The sequence below is a fragment of the Macaca fascicularis genome, chromosome 5 (assembly GCF_037993035.2).
Source record: "Macaca fascicularis isolate 582-1 chromosome 5, T2T-MFA8v1.1".
Lineage (NCBI taxonomy): Eukaryota > Metazoa > Chordata > Mammalia > Primates > Cercopithecidae > Macaca > Macaca fascicularis.
Genome location: NC_088379.1, coordinates 101901130 through 101922029, shown reverse-complemented (window position 1 = coordinate 101922029; position 20900 = coordinate 101901130). Strand labels below are relative to the sequence as shown.

At 33.8% G+C, this 20900-nt stretch overlaps 1 long non-coding RNA gene across 1 annotated transcript in view; it reads right to left on the bottom strand.

The window, feature by feature from the left end:
• Nucleotides 1-20900, bottom strand: part of LOC123573599 (uncharacterized) — a 197849-nt gene that overhangs the window by 37411 nt on the left and 139538 nt on the right. The window contains exon 2 of the long non-coding RNA XR_006698243.2: nt 5179-5270. This is a non-coding gene — a long non-coding RNA (uncharacterized lncRNA). The remainder of the gene's footprint in view (nt 1-5178; nt 5271-20900) is intronic.

The following is a 20900-nucleotide window of genomic DNA, read 5'->3' as shown; positions in this document are numbered from 1 at the left end:
GGTAGATCCATTCTCAGGAGAATCTGGGAAAGGCAGCAACAGTGCTTGCTCTGCAGATCAAATTCAGAGCCAACATTCTGGTCTGGCTTGTTCCCACATAGAAGCAAAAGACTGAACAGAGCATCCATTCAGTTTAAGTGGGGACCTGCAGAATTGACGTACAGTCTGCTTACCAAAGTAAGGAGCGATTTGAAGTTGTGGTTTAACATGTAAACTAACCAGCAAAAGCAAGAATTTGTTTTTCACAATTTATAGATAAAAAAATCACAGGGTATTTTGCATTAATTGAATCCACATTTTTATACCTGTTTCAATTGTTTTGGTAATTTGAATATTCAGTACACTGCAAATATGAAATAATATAATTGCTATATTCCTGTTATTAATTTTTACTTTTCTAAAGAACTTCCATAAAATATATTGCAGTGCTGTTTAATTGTTCTACAGGAAACGAGAATACAAAATAATCCACTTCTATTATTCTCAATTTCATTTAGGAGATGAAAAAGTGAATAAAAAAAAAGTAATAAGTATGACAGTAACTGAAAGGTAATTACATTTTTTTTAGAAATTTACAAAATTCTTCATAAAACAATGAGTTTATAGCTTTGAAAGTTGGAACTATCATTCTATAATATCACAGTCCTGAAATGGGACATGAATCTGGGTTATCCCACACACAAAATCATCCTCAAAATAAAACTAAATTATATTCTAAGGAAAAGGTAGGGTCCTACTTCTAAAACAATCCAGATATTGTGTTTAGAATGCATATGTATTTATTTGGATGTATTATTTTGTTTCATGGATAGCTTGTTTTTTTCTGAAAACCTAACCCTATGTCATTATTTTCCCCTATAACTAGAATTTTTAGTTTGCTTTTATTTATGGCTATAAAGTATTTGGTGTTTCTCTTTGTTCAACCTCTCAAATTACTAGAGGAAGTCTTTTACATATGGTATTTTAAAATGTTATTGATGTCAAATACCAGAATACTAAATTGCTGGTTATTTTATATGATAGATTCTGAAATGATTTCAAGTCATAACGGGTTTGTGGATAATCCTATGCTTTTATCCTTTTCTTCAAGCAGATGACTGAAGTATATAAATTAACATCAATCTTGTTTTGGCTTCTTGGTATTAATGCTACACAGGAATCTCTAGTATTGATTATGAGTCGTATGAAGTTAGACTGATATGCTTCCTTCTATCTTCTTTCCAAAAATGAATTATGCCAGAAATTCAAGGTTAATGAAGCAAACTCATTATAATACACCTCTTCTGGGCATTCCTTTCACATTAGTTAAGTAATTGAAGAAATTAGACAGGTGGAAGTAGACAACGTGATACAGGCATACACATTCTTAGGTTAAGTACATGTGAAATTACGAGTAGGTTAGGAGAAAAAGTTCCTATTATGGTCGTATCAGCCTACCCAATGCAACAGTCCTTACAACCTAAAACGAATCTTACAGTAACACCAAGAATTTGTTAATCCAAAATTCAATTTCAATTCCTATTGAAATAGATATATCAATGTCTGCTGAATGGACTATCAAATCTTGCAAACTTAAATATGGTAGAGTATCAACTGGTCAAGCTTACTCCTTGTCAGTTAGTAGAACCATATTGTCAGAACAGTATACTGTGTTTTGTGAATTCTTAAAGGATCGATGCAAACTTCACAGAAAAGTAATGTTCATCCGTTGCTAATTAAGATACACTGTCCTTGTGTAACTTGGAAGTAATTTAGCAATACTAATCAAGTTAACAAGGATTATACATACCCTGTTGTATATTGTAGAACATAGACTGAGATCACTTAATATAACAGCTGGGCAAGTTACTTAAACTCAATCTGCCTTAGATATCTCATATTTAATATAAAGATAACAGTACACTCCACTTGGAGATAATAGATGTTAAACTCCTAGTACATAAAGAAGCGTACCTGACACATTGCTTTAATACCTAGCAAATCCATTTTTAGTAATAATCCTAAAAAATAATAAGGGTGTATACAAATGTTTTGCCATGAAGATTTTTAATGTAATATTATTTGTGATAGTGGAAAATATATGAATAAACTTCAGGTAATAACATTGAGGTTTGAAAGATTAAGTTATTAGGATGGAACTTTATATTGACATGGAAAATACTATCATGAAAATGCTTTAATGTATTAACATTATATCACTGAGATAAATTAAAATAGCACATGAAGTATTACTTTAATTTTATTAAAATTAAAAATGTATGCATACAGTTACATTAAACAATTCTGCTAAGTGTAAACATAAAGTTAAGTTGGATTCTCAGAATGGAAATGTATAGATAATCTTTTCATTTTAGCATATTAATTTTCAGGATGTTTTAAAAGAAATTACAATTTCTTTTTAAGAAACTAGTAAATTATTTTAAATTTCAAAAAAACTCTCAAAAATTATACAAAAGTCTCTAACCTACTAAGTGATCTTATAGAGTTTCATGTCTACATAGTACTAGTACCTTTTAAAATATATAAATGATGTATACCCAGTAACATTTGTGCTGCTTCTACATGAGGAAAATGCTTTCCACAGAAAGTCTTCTGCTTTCTAATGTAATACTGTAAAACTGTGCAGGAGATATTATCCTCATTATTAACTTAAGATAATAGTGATAAATTATTAACTGACTATACTTAGGTCTTGAGGCAATAAAAATACTACTCTTGTATTACATTCAGGAATCTAGAAAAACAGATACCTGATAAAGGCTTTAGCTGAGGCTAATAGAAATGGTTCCTATCATGTAGCCCACAATGTTCGTAACAATGGCCTTTTCTTAGCAGAATGAGCAATGATCTTCAAGAGTACTTCAACTATTTTTTAACTTATAGATACATATCTTCAATGATTAACTCATGAATTTTTCATTCACTTTGTGCAATACCATAAAAGAATATTGTTTTACAAGAAATAGTTTTATTGCCCATAGAAAAATTTTGTGATGTGTCCTAGAAGTAAGAATTCAAGCACACATTCATAATATTAGTAAAATAAATTGAAAAGGCAATTAATACTGCATGCAGTCAAAAGTGTACTGGCACTAGTTGTTTATAGAGAAGAAAACTTGCAGCACGCCTACAAGTTAATGGCAGAGAATATTATTAAAGAGATTATTTCATCCTGGAAAACAGGAATAAAAAAGAAATCCATCTGTAAGAAATGTAATGAAGTTTACCAGAATGCTGTATTAGAAAGGGCACTGGTTGATACAATTAGCTCTTATATAATATAAAGCAAGGCTTATAAAAATCTCAGATTCATCCATTATTTCATTCATTCATTCATTTACTTATTTATAGTAGACTATTTTCAGATTAAAAAAAATAGCTCAAAGTTGGCTAGAACCAAAGAACTTATAACATGTCACCAGGAGTTGCTACTAACTCTTCAGCATACAGATCTGGACAGCTAATAAAGAGCACCTATGGTGCAGTTTCCTTAAAAATGAAATTGGATAAAGTCCAAAAAAGGAGCAGGGGGAAGTGAAACCAAACTTCCAATGCCTACTGATTCATTTAAAGGGAAATTTTGTTCTGTCGAAGATGCAAATATCCGGTAATTTCTTGAAGTTTAAAATGTTTTACTGTTCTTAGTTTCCTCCATCCCAAATTCTGACTATGTTTGTCTAGCTGACACAGTACATTCAGACGCCAAATACCTGGAAGCACATGTCAGACGTGATTATCACCAGCCTATGCTACATGCCAATTTATCCCACAGGGGCTCTGGGATTATGTACGTATTGTTAGCCTCCAGTGCCAACAAATCATGTATAGCACACAAATAAAAGTGAAGCACTCCCAAGAACACATTTCAATATAAGATTTTGTTTTTAGTTGATATACCTTATATTTTAGAAATAGGTTTATATTTATCTAACAAAAAAATTAAAAAATAAGAAGCATGTATCTGATAATATAGCGTTCTGGGACTAATTCCCAGAAATTACATTATAAAACTGAAAATCTGTTTAAAAACTGTATTTTCCAGACAGTCAAATGGGCAAAATATCAATTTGTTATTCATTCACTCAATAAATTTCAGAACAGGAACATCACTAACCATCTTTTAATGATTATCATCTAATATTTTAGTACCTACTTACTGCTCTTCTACTGAAACAGGTGCCTTCCTTCACACAAGTACACACAACTGGAAGAATCCTTTTCTGCATTAAGTCCTTCTTTTAATGAATAAATAATTCCTGAACTTTTTATTCTTCATGAAGTTTTTCTTCAATTGAATAATATGATGAATATTTTCCTATCACCACTTACCTTAGTTTTCAAAACTCATATTTCACATTTTGCTAAACTTATAAATTATGTAAATATAATGGGTTTCATTTTATGGATTTACATTTTTGGTAGTTAAACCCCTAAGTTATCAACATATTTGTAAATAATCATTTATTAAAATTTATATATTATTTTGTAGGGTCTAAAATAAAGATGGTTGACATGGAAATAAAATAGTAGATTTTTCTGAAATATTTACAACAATCTTTACTCAATTTACTTGAACATCAAGAAATTTAACAAGGAAGTGCTAAACTTAAAAGTATCAGAGAAAGTAAAGTGAAAGGAATCAAACCATCAATTAGCAATCCCGCTGTCATCTTATTATTATTGATTTTCCATTCTATCAAGTTAAATTTCTATCCTCACATTTCATGTAGCTCTACGTTATTTATTTAATATATATTAGCATCACATTCTTTATCTGTTAAATGGATTATGTAATAGGGTTGCTAGAAGACTAAATTAGACAGGCTATGTGAAACAGCAAGCATATTGTAGACTTTAATTAATGTTGGTCAGCATTTTTTTTATATTTCCTCTTCTTTATATCAGCCCTATATCCCGTATCCCCCTCCCTGAAACATACGACCCTACATGCAATTTTATAAAGTTTATTTGTTTAAAGTGTAGATTTGTGGACTCTTCTGCAGATTCGTTTTCCTGGGTATTAGTCAGTGGTGCTACTGATGAATACACAGCCATACTACAATCGTATTTTAAAATATTTATTTTTTAATTTATGTAATTCCAATTTATTTTGAAATATATAATTCATGTGTGTGTGTGTCTGTGTGTGGGTGTGTGTGCGTGCATGCCCCTGCTTACCTTGTGACTAGCTGCAAACAACCAGATGGGCTTTGTCTGAATGTAAACAACTCCAAATGCATCTCTCTCCATGGCTTGAGAGTTCTTAGCACCTGTGGGAAATGACACATTCAGCAGATAATAGACAAAGTTCTTACTCTGTATCTAGTGACGTTAAATGTATCTGTATGTGAAATTGAGCTATCAAAACTATGGTACAACTATAAAAGGCAGCCCATATTTTCAAAACTACAATAATGTCCTCTTTCTTTAGACAAAAGCCAATATGTAAACAATGTCATATCAGTCAATTAAAAGAAAAAACAATAATTATACAATTTCAACTCTTTTCCAATATCACATTTTCTCCCAAGATAAGTACAACAGGCACATAAAAATAGGGTCAACATTATTACCTTTCTGACTCTGGAGAATTTATTTACACTCCTCAGGGTCCCGGTTTCCTATTCTGCAGTTTGTAATAACACAATAGCATGCTTGGTTTTATGATTATTAAATGAAATAATGTTTTATTACTTAGAAGACTGCCAATATGTAATATTTGTTAAATATCAGTAAAGGGAAAATATAAAAATAACATGAATAAAATAACCTAGTATCATGAAGTTAAATAATATAATGTAGCTATATGATTATTATAAAGTCACTAAAATGTGGTTTTGAAAACGGCTGCTAAAATTTCCATCTGTCTATTTTTTGTTTTCTTAAATATTGAAACTGTAGCCACAAATTGTAAGGAGCAGTTTTGTTTGATCATAGGCTATATCAATGTTGAGCTCCTTGATCATAAGATATATCCTGTTCTGAGAGCCCATGAAGCAGCCTGGTTTTCTCTTTTGTTGGAAACTCAGGCACTTGGTTTGGGGTTTGCAGCAAAACACCTTGGAAAAAAGGCGTGCTACATAGTAAAATAAAAGTTATAACACTTACTCTTTACCAAGGCTTTCCTATGTGTCCATCTGCCTTCTTGAATATTTCACCCAACTTAATGTTTATGAGTTCTGTTATAATTTCCTATTTTACAAGTGAGAGAACTAAGCTAAATTAGCTTGGTAAAGGGTAAACTGTCATTAAGAGATTGTATTAGACTGCTCTCAGGCTGCTGATAAAGACATACTCGAGACTGGTCAATTTACAGAAGAAAGAGGTTAATACACTTAGAGTTCCACATGGCTGGGAGGCCTCCCTATCATGGCAGCAGGCAGGGAGGAACAAGTCACATCTTACATGGATGGTAGGGGGCAAAGAGAGAGAAAGCTCGTGCAGGGAAACTCCTCTTTAGTAAACGATCAGATCTCATGAGACTTATTCACTATCAGGTGAACAGAATGGGAAAGACTTCCCCATGACTCAGCTATCTGCCACTGGGTCCCTTCCACAACACATGAGAATTCAAGATCAGATTTGGGTGGAGACACGGCCAAATCATATTATTCCACCTCTGGCCCCTCCCAAATCTCATGTCCTCACATTTCAAAACCAATCATGCCTTCCCAACAGTCTCCCAAAGTCTCAACTAATTTCAGCATTAACTCAAAAGTCCACAATCCAAAGTTTCATCGAAGACAAGGCAAGTCCCTTTCATCTATGAGCCTGTAAAATCAGAAGAAAGTTACTTCCTAGATACAATGGGGTACAGTGATTATATAAATACAGCTAATCAGAATGGGATAAATTGGCAAAACAAAGGGGCTAAAGGTCACACGAAAGTCTGAAATCCAGCAGGGCAGTCAAATCTTAAAGATGCGAAATGATCTCATTTAACTCTGTGTCTCATATCCAGGTCATGCTGATGCAATAGGTCAGTTCCCATGATCTTGTCTACTTATGTTTGGCACTGTTAATCCACATTTTCTCAGTATATTTAATAATCAGAAAAATATATTGGGCTCAATTAGAGACAGAAACAAACTAAAGCAAATTCAACATTGTTATAGGTTCAAGTTGTTAATGATTATTCCATGACAATTTTAAAATACATTAAAATGCCACTTGCTGAATTATTATGGTTTGTGTGAGGATTACTCCAAATAGCCCTTTGTGTTCTATGTTTATAAGGTCAGTGATTGGAACCCAAAATTAAGAAGGACAATGTCTACGTGATATTATAGTGCACCAAATATTAATACTGCATTTTACTAATAAACAGTCTTTATTTTTCTAAACAGCAGCTGTTTATGAGTAAATGTTGCATTCTGAAAAATAAAAATAGAAATAGTAATTGCCAGTAGCTAATTGCTGAATAAAACAGTTAAAACTCTGATTAGATGTTGAGAAAGAAAAATTTATGTTTCACCCTACCAGATGTTAATTTATCACCCTAGTAGTAGATTCAATATTGGACACGGTAAAAGATAAAGAATTACAAAACAAATTTTAAATGAATTCAACAAATTAAATATTATCTTTGTAAGAACATGAAAAGTTATTTTATATAATCTGATTTGAATAGATAGTATTTATTTTGTCACACAACTGCAATATACAATTGCTAAAGAAACAAATTATATACCAATGATTATTCTACAACTCATTTTGGATGTTTGGAACATCAAGAGGATTAAAATGTTTTCACATGTGTGTATTCTACCTCTCAAAACATAGTGAAACTGTACGTTCATTGAAGCCACAAGTAATATATAATGCTGTACTATTTATACACTAGCTACTCCTACCCTCACACCATTTTCTGGCTTATCACTAAATCCTCATTGACCTACATTTTTCCTACTTTAAAGTATTAGATGTTACATCAGTTAACTGTAGTAATTATTTCTCTGCTTATCTATGTTGACATGGAATTTGACCAGATTAAGTTATAAGAATGCCAAGAGGCAAATCGAATGACCCTGGAGGCCCCATTTCTCCGCTTTTGATAACTAACAAGAAGCCCTTTAGCAGATCTACAGCCACTCACTGAAGAGCTGGCTGATAACGGAGGGTGAGATCTGGAGATTCAGCCCTTTTTTTTTTTTTTTTTTTTTTTTAACAAGACTTTGATAAAGACTTTGACAAGTTCTAGTTTTTTCACCTTTGTTGTGACATTTTCTGCCTGTCATTTCCTTTATTAGGATGTTTCTTCCCCAAAAGCTCTTTCTGTGGAACATCCAGTACAGCCATAGCTGGTTTAAGTCAATCTGGTCTAATGAGACCCCATAGATAACACACGCCCTGATACTTTCTTACTCATAAGTTTTCCCTCAACATGCCCTATTTTCCATTTACCCATATTGGAATAGTAGGAAGTTAGGTGTGTACCTGTGCCTTATTTGCATGACAATGGATGTGGAGGCCTATTGCTATAAATTTAATATGATAGAACACCTCTCCTCACTTAAATGGTAAAGGCAAAGGGGACAAAGCCCTGAATAGCTAATATCTGCGTGTATGTCTTTTTTGGAGAGTTTCAGGATAGGTAGGAATAGGAGAATAAAGTACACCTCTATGAATTTCTTCAAAATGCTGTAATAGCACTTTATTGAGACTATACTAAGAACCCTTTGGAATCACTGATTTAATGTCTTTAAACTAGAAAAGTAGCACTGAAAATTTAAACAACTGTAAATCCCAATAATTCAAGACAGAATGTTAATATGCTAGCACAGATCCTGTAAGATTCTTTCTACGTTTGTTTTGTTTTGAGATGGATTTTCGCTCTTGTTGTTCAGACTGGAGGGCAATGGTGTGATCTCAGCTCACTGCAACCTCTATCTCCCAGGTTCAAGTGATTCAACTCAGCCTCCCAAGTAGCTGGGATTACATGCGCTCATCACCATGCCCAGATAAATTTTGTATTTTTAGTAGAAACAAGACTTCACCATGTTGGCCAGGCTGGTCTCGAACTCCTGACCTCCAGTGATCCACCTGCTTCGGCCTCCCAAAGTGCTGGGATTACAGGCACGAGTCACCACGCCTGGCCTCAGTAAATATATCATAAACATGATTCTCCTCTTATCATAAACATTATCACAGAGAGTATACCTAGCATAGGGGTCATTCATTTCTCAAAAATGTTAGCACAGTCTAGCAAAGACATATATAATAACTGGCATTTTATGTTATAGAATAATCAACAAAGTATCTCACTTTGTCTCTTATTCCTCATATCACTTATTTAAATGAACCATATTTGAGAACAAAATGGATTGATTTTAAAGGTTCCTATAACTCTCTCTTAGATGAGCATTTACACAAGAAGACAGAGATTAATTTAGTTCCCCAAAGAAGAGAAGTACTTTTTTTAAATTGCTAGAGTCTCTTTTGAGACGAAAGGCCACTGTACAACTAAACTGCTATAGAAATTTGACAAAGGAGTCCACATTGTTATGTAATCATCTCTTGGAAGTGATTTTCAACATATCACATTTCCTTCTAGTATAGAAATTAAATAATTCTACCCATCAATTTAGGTGACTATTTCAGCTAGAAACTCAAGTGTATATATAAGCTATTTGCTGAATCTCTTTCAAAGGCAGTGATTAAATTCAAATACTATAATAGGACATTCAGAGGCCTCCAAGACCTGGTCCCATTGTCACTCCCATTTATGTTCTTCAGGACAATTACATATGAAATGTGTTCAATTATTTCAATACTGCTATGCTTTTGCTCAGATTTTGCTGCTTTTGGGAATGCCTTGTTTCTTTTTCCTATAACTTTCTCGGCCAACAATGATCTACCCGGCATCCAAGACCCAGGGCAAAAGCTCTCTCTTCTCTGAAGCTTCCACTGAGCTCTTCTGACTCATCACTGCACTTCATATGCTGAAAGAGAGTTTCCCATATTCCACCTTCTATGATAGATGTTAAGGCTTATATTTCATTCCCTTTACTTGATTGGTAGTATTTGGGTGTTATATATCAGCACCTCACAGCATCAACTTCAACACTTTATATGTAGTGCTGCTAATCTTTGTTTACTCAATTGAATGTGTTTAATCATTAGATGGCAAGTTACTTGAGTGATTGCTATGATTCTAAAATTTTAAGTAAAATACACGTGATAATTGGATGACTATATTCAAAATATGAGACCAATTTTATTCCTTTTATTCAATGGGGTTTTTTATTAATAAAATGAAACCATAAAAAACTGGCAATTCTGTTGCTTTGTTAAAAACAATGGCATTATTTTTCTATGGATAATTAGAATATCACAAACAAATAAAATCCAGATGTTATCCCCAAATCTCATTTTAATCTCTTCTCCTTTCAGAACGTCCTGGGATTAGGGTCTCTTCCACTGTCATTTCCTGGTATACTCAACAAAAAATCCCCATAAACACGAACATTTCCAGGAGAGTATCAGTTTCAAAGCCAATACATTTGAATCCAGGGATAGTGTGAAAATGAGGTATAAAACACAGAGTGATCAGGTCTGGTCTTGTTTCCTCCCTCTGCTAATTCTATGATTTGGGCAGGTTACTTACCCTGGTTCAACTGCAGCTTGCTCATCAAAAATGAGGGGAGAGAATCCTGCTGCATAGGGTTATTGTGAGAATGAAAATAGAATACAAGTGATCAAAATACGTGAGCATAGTTATATTATTTATTCTTCATCTTTATAGGTCTTCCTAGCTATCTTCTAAAAGACAAACACTGGCAGAACTAAAGTCTGACTTTCTCTAACTGATGACAACCTTTAGTCTAGTCATGTTTCAGGCAGATAAACATACTTTTAGCTTACAACCTTTTCTTCAATTGAAAATTTATTTCTTAAGTTAGAAAGTTTTCTTTTGGAAAATAATATGTTAAAAAAAGAAAAAAAATATGAGCAACCGTGCTTGTCCTATACTTTATTCCAGCATCCGTTGGTTCACTTTTCCCACCTCCTAGGAAGTTAATGAGTTTCACACAGGGTCGGAAGGAGTGATAAAACACAAAGGAACATTTTCTCTAATTCTATTATTTGCGTAAGAATTCTTCTACAGTGCATGCCAGAAATAAAATAATTAGGCGTATGCTTGTCTGCAATCTAGGGGATAATGTAAATGTGTTATTTAGCATAGAGGTAATGGCAAACTGAAGCTTTCCAATTATATAAAAAATGCTGACATATCAATTCTGTTGCCTCACACATATCATTAGATTTGTGCTTGACTGAATAGCATGAAGGCATCTTCATATGTCTTGAGAAACACACCTTCAATTAATGGCACTATACACAATCTATTCAAGAGTTTTCTTGAGAATTAATAATGATTTTTTATGGGTTTGTTTGGTAAATGATGCTATAAATGAACTCAGACCAGAGCAATTACTAAACAGAGGAAAACATGAATCTGTCCTTTCTTAGGATTATGACATAAAAAATTAAATGATGTTCTAATCATTTAATAGCATCAATTGAATATCATATAATGTTAGTCTCCCTGACTAGGGCCTATAATTTAAAGTTTTCTACGTAGAAAATGTGCTTCCCAGTACTTTACTCTTTAAGTCTCCTTAATAATTTTTCATGAATTTCTGTCTTTTGTCCTGTGTTCTACAGATTTTTCTACTAATGCTAATTTTGCAGTCACATTTATAAAAATTTCAAATTCTCTATTTTTACTTTAATCAGTAAACACAAAAAGTTATTCCTGCACCTTTGAAACCAAGAGGAATACTCTGAAAGAAAAGAAAATCTTTCTTATGCATGTACTCTTACTCCCTCCAGATTGCGCTTGCCCTTCTTCTTCCTTTCTCTCCCTCTCTCTCCCCTCTCTTGCTCTCACTTTAGCTCTTACTCTCTGTATCTCTCATTAATGCTTCTAAATCATCAATAGAGCTTCTGAGACCAAGCGATTCTTCTATGTTAGGGATATGACTGGCAAGGAATGGGGAAGGGAGGATATAAGGGTGCAAACCTACAATCAGATTAAATCAGGGCTTTCCTGTTACTAGACTGATATAAGAAACTTCACTGTGGCCAAGTTACAGAAATCAGGCACAACATTCAAAATAAGTCAATATTTCTTTTTAAAGAATTAATGCAGAGCCAAATTTCTTCAGCTTTTTTAAAATTAAAGTATTTTTTGAATGGAAACTTCAATTGGTTGAAATGTAGAAGGATCAGACAATTGATATTTTATATTTTTTTCTTGCAGAATATGAACTTGTTTTACTTTGGCAAAATGAATACAAAGATTAATATTCCTTGTCAATATAGAACCAAAATCTGCTATGTTATCAGTATTAACCAAGAACAGTAAGTTAGACTTTAGTTCTAAATTCAGTAGAATAAATCGTGTTACATCTTTAAGAAGTAGAACTTGTGAGGTTAAGATTTCTTTATAAATTTTTTCATACTGTGTTGGTTAAAATAAGATCATCTCTTTCCCTTTTATTTTCTTTTTCCTTTTCAATAATGATGAATTCCTTTTTCTTTCCTTTTCCTTTTTTTTTTTTTTTGTTTGTTTGTTTGAGACAGAGTCTCGCTCTGTTGCCCAGGCTGGAGTGCAGTGGTGCCACCTGGGCTCACTGAAAGCTCCGCCTCCTGGGTTCATGCCATTCTCCTGCCTCAGCCTCCCGAGTAGCTGGGACTACAGGTGCCGGCCACCACGCCTGGCTAATTGTTTGTATTTTTAGTACAGACGGGGTTTCACCGTGTTAGCCAGGATGGTCTCCATCTCCTGACCTCGTGATCCGTCTGCCTTGGCCTCCCAAAGTGCTAGGATTACAAGCGTGAGCCACACGCCCGCCAAATTCCTTTCTCTAAATGCCTTAGGTTAAAAGAATTTCCTAGATAGTCTATGAAGTAATGCTCATACAACTTACAAATTTCACTAATTGCTAAACCATGACATAAACATCAGATAGAAAACATTTATATAATTATGCTCACACACATCTCTTCATTAAGAAGAATTTTATACAGTTGGCCAAATGTGTAAATCATAATAAGTCCTTTATTAATATAGATTTCATTGTTTCTGCCACAAAGCAGTGGTGTAGATTAACATAAGCGTGTGTGTGTGTGTGTGTGTGTCTGTGTGTGTTATCTTCTGTCTCTCAGAAAAACAGTCTTAAACATAATGGAAACACTTGAAAAAAGATGTATCTCTACAAGATATACAAGAAAAAATTATTTGATTCTGGATGATTCTTTAGGTGAAAAGGAATTTTTTAGTAAATATTTAGCTCATGTACTAAAAGGAGAGTGTAGTGAACAAAACAGTGTAAACAGCTGCCTACTTTTGAGGAATTTTCCAAACCTTCTAAGGGGATTTTTTTTTTCTTAAGGATCAAAAGCGGGTTGAAATTATATGCTTTTAATCAGTAAGCCATTTTTATAAACACTGGCTAATTTTCATGAGTCTCTCTTCAGTCAATTGAAATTAAATAATTAAAGAAGTATTCTCCTTCTGTAACTCATATTCATTCAGTCACTTACGTAAGATAATAAAATGCTTTTCTATGGAGTGGAGGAAAAAGTCCTCAAAGGACATCATTCCCAATTGCCTTTTAGGATCATACCAACACTTGTAGCTATTGCCATCCTTCTGTCTCAGAAATGGAATTCTTTTTGTTAATGGATCTCCAATAACTTACCAAATTTCTCACAGCTTGGGAAATTTTCTTGTGCAATAATTATAATGTCTGGGTCTTTTTTTTCTCCCCAATGCTTATGAAACAAGAGTGTTTAACGATTATTTTATGGGTTCGGAGTAACTCTACACATACTCTGACCATCCAGGTCTCAGGAAGAGGCCCCATTCTGGAAGATCCTCAAAACAGAGCATGTTTGCTCATAGCAGAAGAAGAGTTTTCTCTAAGAAGCTCATTAATTTCTAAGACAAATAACAAAGGAGAGTAAATAGTATTTCTCAATCTATAATTCTAGAGTTTCACTTAAGTTGGGCATGTGCAGATGCTAAACTATATCATTACATTTATTTTATATTGTAATCTTCCTCTGAATCCATAGCAAGTCTTTCTTTGTCAGTTTCAAAGCAGGCATGAACACTCAAGGAGACTTCAAAATTATCAGTGTCATTCTCAAAGAGTTAAAAAGTGTAACACTCACACAAATACAAAAATTTTTCAACTCTTTGTATTAGTTTTCTCTTGCTGCTGTAATAGATATCACAAATTTAGTGGCTTAAAACAACTCAAACTAATTATCTGACAGTTCTATAGGACAGAAGTCCAACGTGTGTCTCACATGGATAAAATCACAAAGTAAGCAAAGCTACATTGTTTTCTGGAGATTCTAGGGGAAGATCCATTTCCTATTCATGTGGGTTGTTGGCAGAACTCAGTTTCCCTTAGTGGTAGGACTAGGTCCTGGGGATTTTCCATTGCTGTTGCCTGTCAAGCAGAGGCCACCCTTTATACTATGAGGTCTCTCTTTGGTTATTGTTCTTAGCTCCCTATATCTCAGAACCAACAAGGGAGCATTGAGTCCTTCCCATGGCAGTATTTCTCTGGCACAGTTTGCTGTCGAATCTTTCTCTTGGACCACAGCTAGGAATGGTTCTCTGCTTTTAAGGACTCATGTGGTAAGCCTGGACCCAACTGTTTAATCCAGGATAATGTCACCATCTCAAATTCTACAACCTTAAACACATCTGCAAAGTCCCTTTTTCCATGTAATAATGTATTCACAAATTACAAGGAATAGAATGTGAACATTTGTGGGAGGAGCATTATTCTACCTACCACACTTATTAATAAGCTAAATAGCCCAATAGTAGAACTAATTCAGAAGGAAATAGAGACTTATATAAAATCAACGAGACACAAATAATGCTGAAACAAATTTACACGAATAGATACGAAACAAGTTAAAGCATTCCAAGGCAGTATCATTTGGATTTATCTCTTCTAGTGGAGAAAATATACTTAATATTTAATAAATGGAAATTATTTGCTACCTATCAATGAATTATAAATTAATATACAGATGTAGAATGTAGGTCCTAATCAATAGTAAACAGGTCAAATAAAACTATATTTCTTGGATTATAGGATTTATTTTCTACTTAGTTACAAGGCTTTTTTTTTCTTTTGAAAAGTGAATGGATGATTCGCTTTTAAAATCAATGGATGATTACCAATTTATGTGGAATAACTTTAAAAACTAATATTCCTGGTTAAGTAGCAGATGTCAAACAGGAAAATAAACTATTCATGTTAACTGTAATCTATTTGATAAGTTATCTCAAATAAGAATAGATTTGTATATATAAATAATATGTATATGCATATGTGTATCCACAGTGTATTTTAACCTGTGTATATATATATACATATACATATAATGTAGGGATATTTGTGTCCCTGTACATCAATATTAAATATATTTATGTTTGTATTTGCTAAGGACTCTTCAAAGAAAAACAAAACAAAATTTCTACATGCAATTCACAGGGAATTTCTTTCTCAGTTTCCTTCCATAAGACATTTTGAAAGTAATCATTGTAAATTCTTAGAAATACCAATTTAATTCAATGTACATTTATTGAAGTCATACTATGAAATATGAATTATATCAGACACAATGAATATTAGAAAATGAGTAACATATCGCCTCAGGTCTCAAAGGACATCTAGTCTAATGGTTGAGATGAATACATAATCAAATAGCTCTAATATAATCTGAAAACTGCTCAATAGGAAGATATATGAAATATTCCTTAAAAGTGGAGAGCCATTCCTGGCTGTGGCCAGAGGGAAAGATTTGACAACACAGAGTTTATCAGAGAAATGTTGCAATGGGAAAAACTCAATGCCCCCTTGTTTGTTCTGCAATGTAGGAGGCTAAGAGCAAGAATCAAATATTTTGAGAATGCAAATGCATAATTAAATAGCTTTTCTTGGCAGAGAGTTTCACGGGAAACTGAGGAAATGAAGATGTGCTTGATATCACCTTTAAAATATGAGAAGAGATGGGACAGGTTAACAAGATGTATGCGCCACATAGACAGACAGTAAAATTCCAGTATGATACCAGTGGAAAGGGTATTATGTCTGGTAGTGACTGGGATGAGACAAAACGGTAGGCCAGAGGCTTGCTCTGAAGAGGCACACTTTGCACGTTGGGAAGATGTAGCTAAACAAATACCAGCTCTTCTCTTATTTATTGTGTGTCCTTGACAAGGTAATTAACTTTTCTAATCTTGAATAAATTGTATTAAAATATCTCCTTCAGAGCATTATCATAAGCTACCATTGTTTCTCATATACCATGATTTAATATGTAGACTTTTTTCCCATAAGTAATGGACATTCACCTGAAATTGTTTAAAAAGCCATAGTGGCAGCAGAGTAGACAGAAGATGGACTGGGATGTCAAGAGGTTGAATGTAGTGAGGCCATATCAATCATTCATGTAACATATGATATGGGGGCTGAAAATCAGATGGTGGGCTAGAGAGAGAAGGTAGTTGCTACAGGAATTTGGAAGTACAGGCCTGATTAGAATGGTAACATGGTTTTTTTTATTGACATGCGATGAAAGGATAAATAAGACATTAACTATAATATTGAGGTCCCTGATTTAGACAACTTATTATTGGTGATATTATTTGAGAAAATAGGAGGTATGAAAGAAATACTAGCAGATCAGTAGGAAAGATTGCTGAGTTAAGTTTTTAAAGTCTTGTTTTTGTTAGAAATAAAACTGTAAAATAAATTACTTTTTTTGCAATTGTCTTCTTGAATTTTGTTTTCCTTTTTCTAATAAATAGAAACTGCTGTACAGTGAACTGGAATGTGACTTAATTGTATAATTCAATGTAACCCAAAGACATGTAATGTGTTTAGCTCTATGACATTGTAAGGCTTTGTTAAATTTTCATCTCACTATTTTTGTATTGTAGATGCTTTGCCACATTATCTCAGGTCTTTACTTTTTACTTACTCCATTGAAAAGGCTGCTTGTAAAGCTATCAGACATGAACCAAAATACCTTGAGAACAGAGACATTTTATTTTATTTGCCTTGAAATCTGCCCACTGTGTTTTGTTGCTGTGATCATAGTAAATATTCACATATATTATGCCACAAAATTATCCTATATCTTTAAATGCAGACATTTCTTAAACTCTTATTGCTAAGTTAATTAACTTCCAATTTGGTTGACAAGAGCTAATCCAACAGACTCTTGGTGTTCACAAGGGCCCTGAGAAATTGCATTCCAAGATTATAATCTATCGTGCCTCCAACATAAAACACAAAATTCAAAGCAGGAGGCCTGATCTAACCTTCTGGCTCATTTGAGTCATTCAACTATAACTAATTAAGAAGGTTTGCTTTCGGGACGCCTGGACCCATTCTGGATGTCAGGCCTTACCCAATAGCCACCTGGTCCCAAGCAGCAAAGCTAGGAGAGGGTGAAGTAACATTCCCTTCCCTGAGACCTGACCGACACACACTGTGCTAATCACATTTTGCTTGTGCCCATCAGCCCAGTCTTTTACCTATGTCATCATTCTGCCAGTTACCGCCTCCTGCTAAGTTTTCTGCTGCGTAGTTTGACTCCACACAGTTCGTTCTGAGTGTAGGGCAGGGAGAAATTAGGTGAACAGTTTCCATTATCAGCAGCAGCAGTTGTGTGTCATGCTGAAAATATCCACAGTAAATTATTAGGAGCACAAGGGAAAAGGAAAGAGAAAGACTGAATGTTAAAAGCCTCTGAGGTGATCTGTGCAAAAGATAATAAAGAGAGAACAGCTCCCTACCCTAAGAGCAACTGCCTGAGGAGCTGGGACCCAGGTCCCCACACTGTATAGTATTACAAATGTTCTGAAACATCTTGTACTAATTCTTACTCACTAGGCTAATTTTCTTTTCAAGAGGATATAAGGCAATGGAAAAACTCATTTCAATTTTGCACATACTTGTTTTAAACAAGTCATTTAAACAGAAATCATGTAGTTATAAAAGACTAACTTTTAAGTCAGGGTTTAGAAACACATCACTGAAGGAAAAGGCAAGAATTTCTTGGTCATTGTACAAAAAACCTTTTATAAGGTTACCCAAAGATCATTTTAAAGGTAGGTGGAATTTCACATGTGTATATAAAGAATAGTATTGTTTTGCCTTTAAATTAAATTAGATCTTTCCCACCTAAAGATATTTAAGAATAATATTTTATTTCTTAATCTTGAAAAACAATAGAACCACCAGAACCAATTATTCAAATGACAGAAACTTTAAATGCATATTTTATTAACTACATATTATTATGAAATTAAATTATGCGGTTGAAGTAATATGTATTTGTACCAAAAAGCCTGACATCTTGAATTGTGCACTCTGATACCTCATTCAATCTCCTTATGAAGGAAGATGGTTCCAGCATATAGGAGGCGGGCTAAAATTGTTATTACTATTAACATTACTTCCCATTATGATTTCTTCTTTTTGGTCCTAAATGTGAAAAATCAACATATGTAATGAAGTTCTAAGACAGTAATCCTAGTATTTTCAAACTTCATCAAATGAAACATTTGAAATTAAAAAACTAGTATAAATATTTTGAATAAAGAATTTAAGAAATTTTCATTTGTTTTAAACTTGCTTATATATTAAATGTTTCTACAAATATATAAATAATAATGGGAACTTCCACTTTCATCATTGTGACAGAGTCCAGATCAAGAATTGATCTTTTGTGAGGAGACTTCCTGAGGTAAGAGTTGAAGCAGAGCACCAGAGCAGGCTTAGATGGATACTGGTCACCCACACATACCCTTCCTGAAGGAATTTTGCTGCCAGGTGTTCTGGTGTTTTGGAGTTCGTGCAGGGCAGTGTGGTGGAATGATGCAGTATGTCCCTAATTTGTTCATGCTTTCCTATACCCACGTTCCTTGTAAGTACTTGTGCACACTGACTCCAGGCTTTGCCCTGTGATTTTCTTCGGGCAATGGTAACAGTAGCAAAGATGATGTAAATGGACTTGAAGCATACTTGTAAATTGGAACTTGCCCTCTTGCTACCTTTAAAGTCTGTAAACTCTTGTTGTCAGGTAAATAAGCTCCAGCTGTCCTGCTAGATGACAACAGGCCACCGAGAGAGAAGCACCAGCCATCCCAGCTGTTCCATCTGAGGCCATTAGAAATTACTCAGTCATTGTTGACCTACCAGTTTACTGCAGAAACTTGAGTGAGTAAAGATGAGATTAGCCAATTCTAGAACAAATTAAAACAACCACCATGCTGAGATTAACCCAAATTTCTGATCTGGGGATTCATAAGCTAAATGAATATGTGAATGTAGTTTTCGCAAAACTAATGTGATTTGTTATGTAGCGATAGCTAGTTAATGTAGACAGCATGGCAAACTGGGAAACCTCCCACATATAATGGTACTCTGGTAATAATAATTCTGTGAATGATGGTCATAACAACAATAAAAATAATAAAGCCTCAAAACCTAAAGGAAAAATATCCCATGTCTTTGGCATGGTACATTAGGTTTTCCATGATCTAAACTCTGCCATGATCTAAACTCTTTCCACGATCTAAAATAAAATTATTTTATTTTATTTTAAAAATACAATTAGTTTATTTTCCTAATTTCTGGACAATCTCCCATTATGCAGTCTAATTTCATGCATAAAAATTCATATTCATCAAGGCAGAAATAAAAGTTTATCGATAAACAACGGCCTCACACTTCTACTCTGCTTCACTAAATTCCAAAAAGTGATTGAGCATTATTGATGTTTTTTAGGAAGGTTCTTGACAAAAATTCTATACTCAGGTAAGTTACCAGAAATAGGTGAAAGCAGAGAAAATATACTTATCTTTCTTGAAAACATACCTCCAAGAACAATTTCAGCCAACTGAAACATGAATTAAAACAAAAAGTATAGAAATGGGAAAATTACAGTATTAAATAATGAAGAAAGTTGAAACATTACATGCTTAAGAAACATAATATGGTATAAGAATTTGATGCACAAGCTAAAATTAATTATGTATATTCATATACAGATGTCCCTGACTTATTATGGTAATATGGTTTGGCTCTGCGCCTCACCCAAATCTCATGTTGAATTGTAATCTCCATGTGTCAGGGAAGGGACCTGGTGGGAGGTGATTGGATCATGGGGGTGGTTTTCCCCATGCTGTTCTTCTGTTAGTGAGTTCTCATGAGATTTGATGGTTTAAAAGTATGTGGCAGTCCCTCCCTCGCTCTCTGTCTCTCCTACTTCCACGTATGACATGCTTTGTTTCCCCTTCACCTTCCACCATGATTGTAAGTTTCTGGAGGCCTCCCAACCCATGCAGAACTGCGAGTCAATTAAACCTCTTATTACCCAGTCTCAGGTTGTTCTTTATAGTAGTCAGGTCACTCTTTATAGCAGTGTGAAAACAAACTAATACAGATGGTTTGACTCATGATTTTTGACTTTAGGATGGTTGGAAAAAATATATATTGACTACACTCCTTGACCTCCAGTCAGGATGATACTTTCAACTTATAATGAGTTTATTCAGTCATAACTCCATCATATGTTGAGGATTATGTGTGCACACATACTCATGTATATGTAATATATAATATGATATGTGCAATATTATATAATATGTTATATATGTAATTAAAATTAAACTATTATTGTGGAGAATGGGAAGTAGGAGAGGGAAAAATGAACATCTGTCATAAAAGAATTAAAAATTAACTTTGTTAACTGATAACTAAAAATAAAATCCTAAGCCCCTCAACTGAGTAAGCAGACACACTCCTTGGTCAAAACTGAGTTCCCTGCCATGACTGGATAAGACGTCA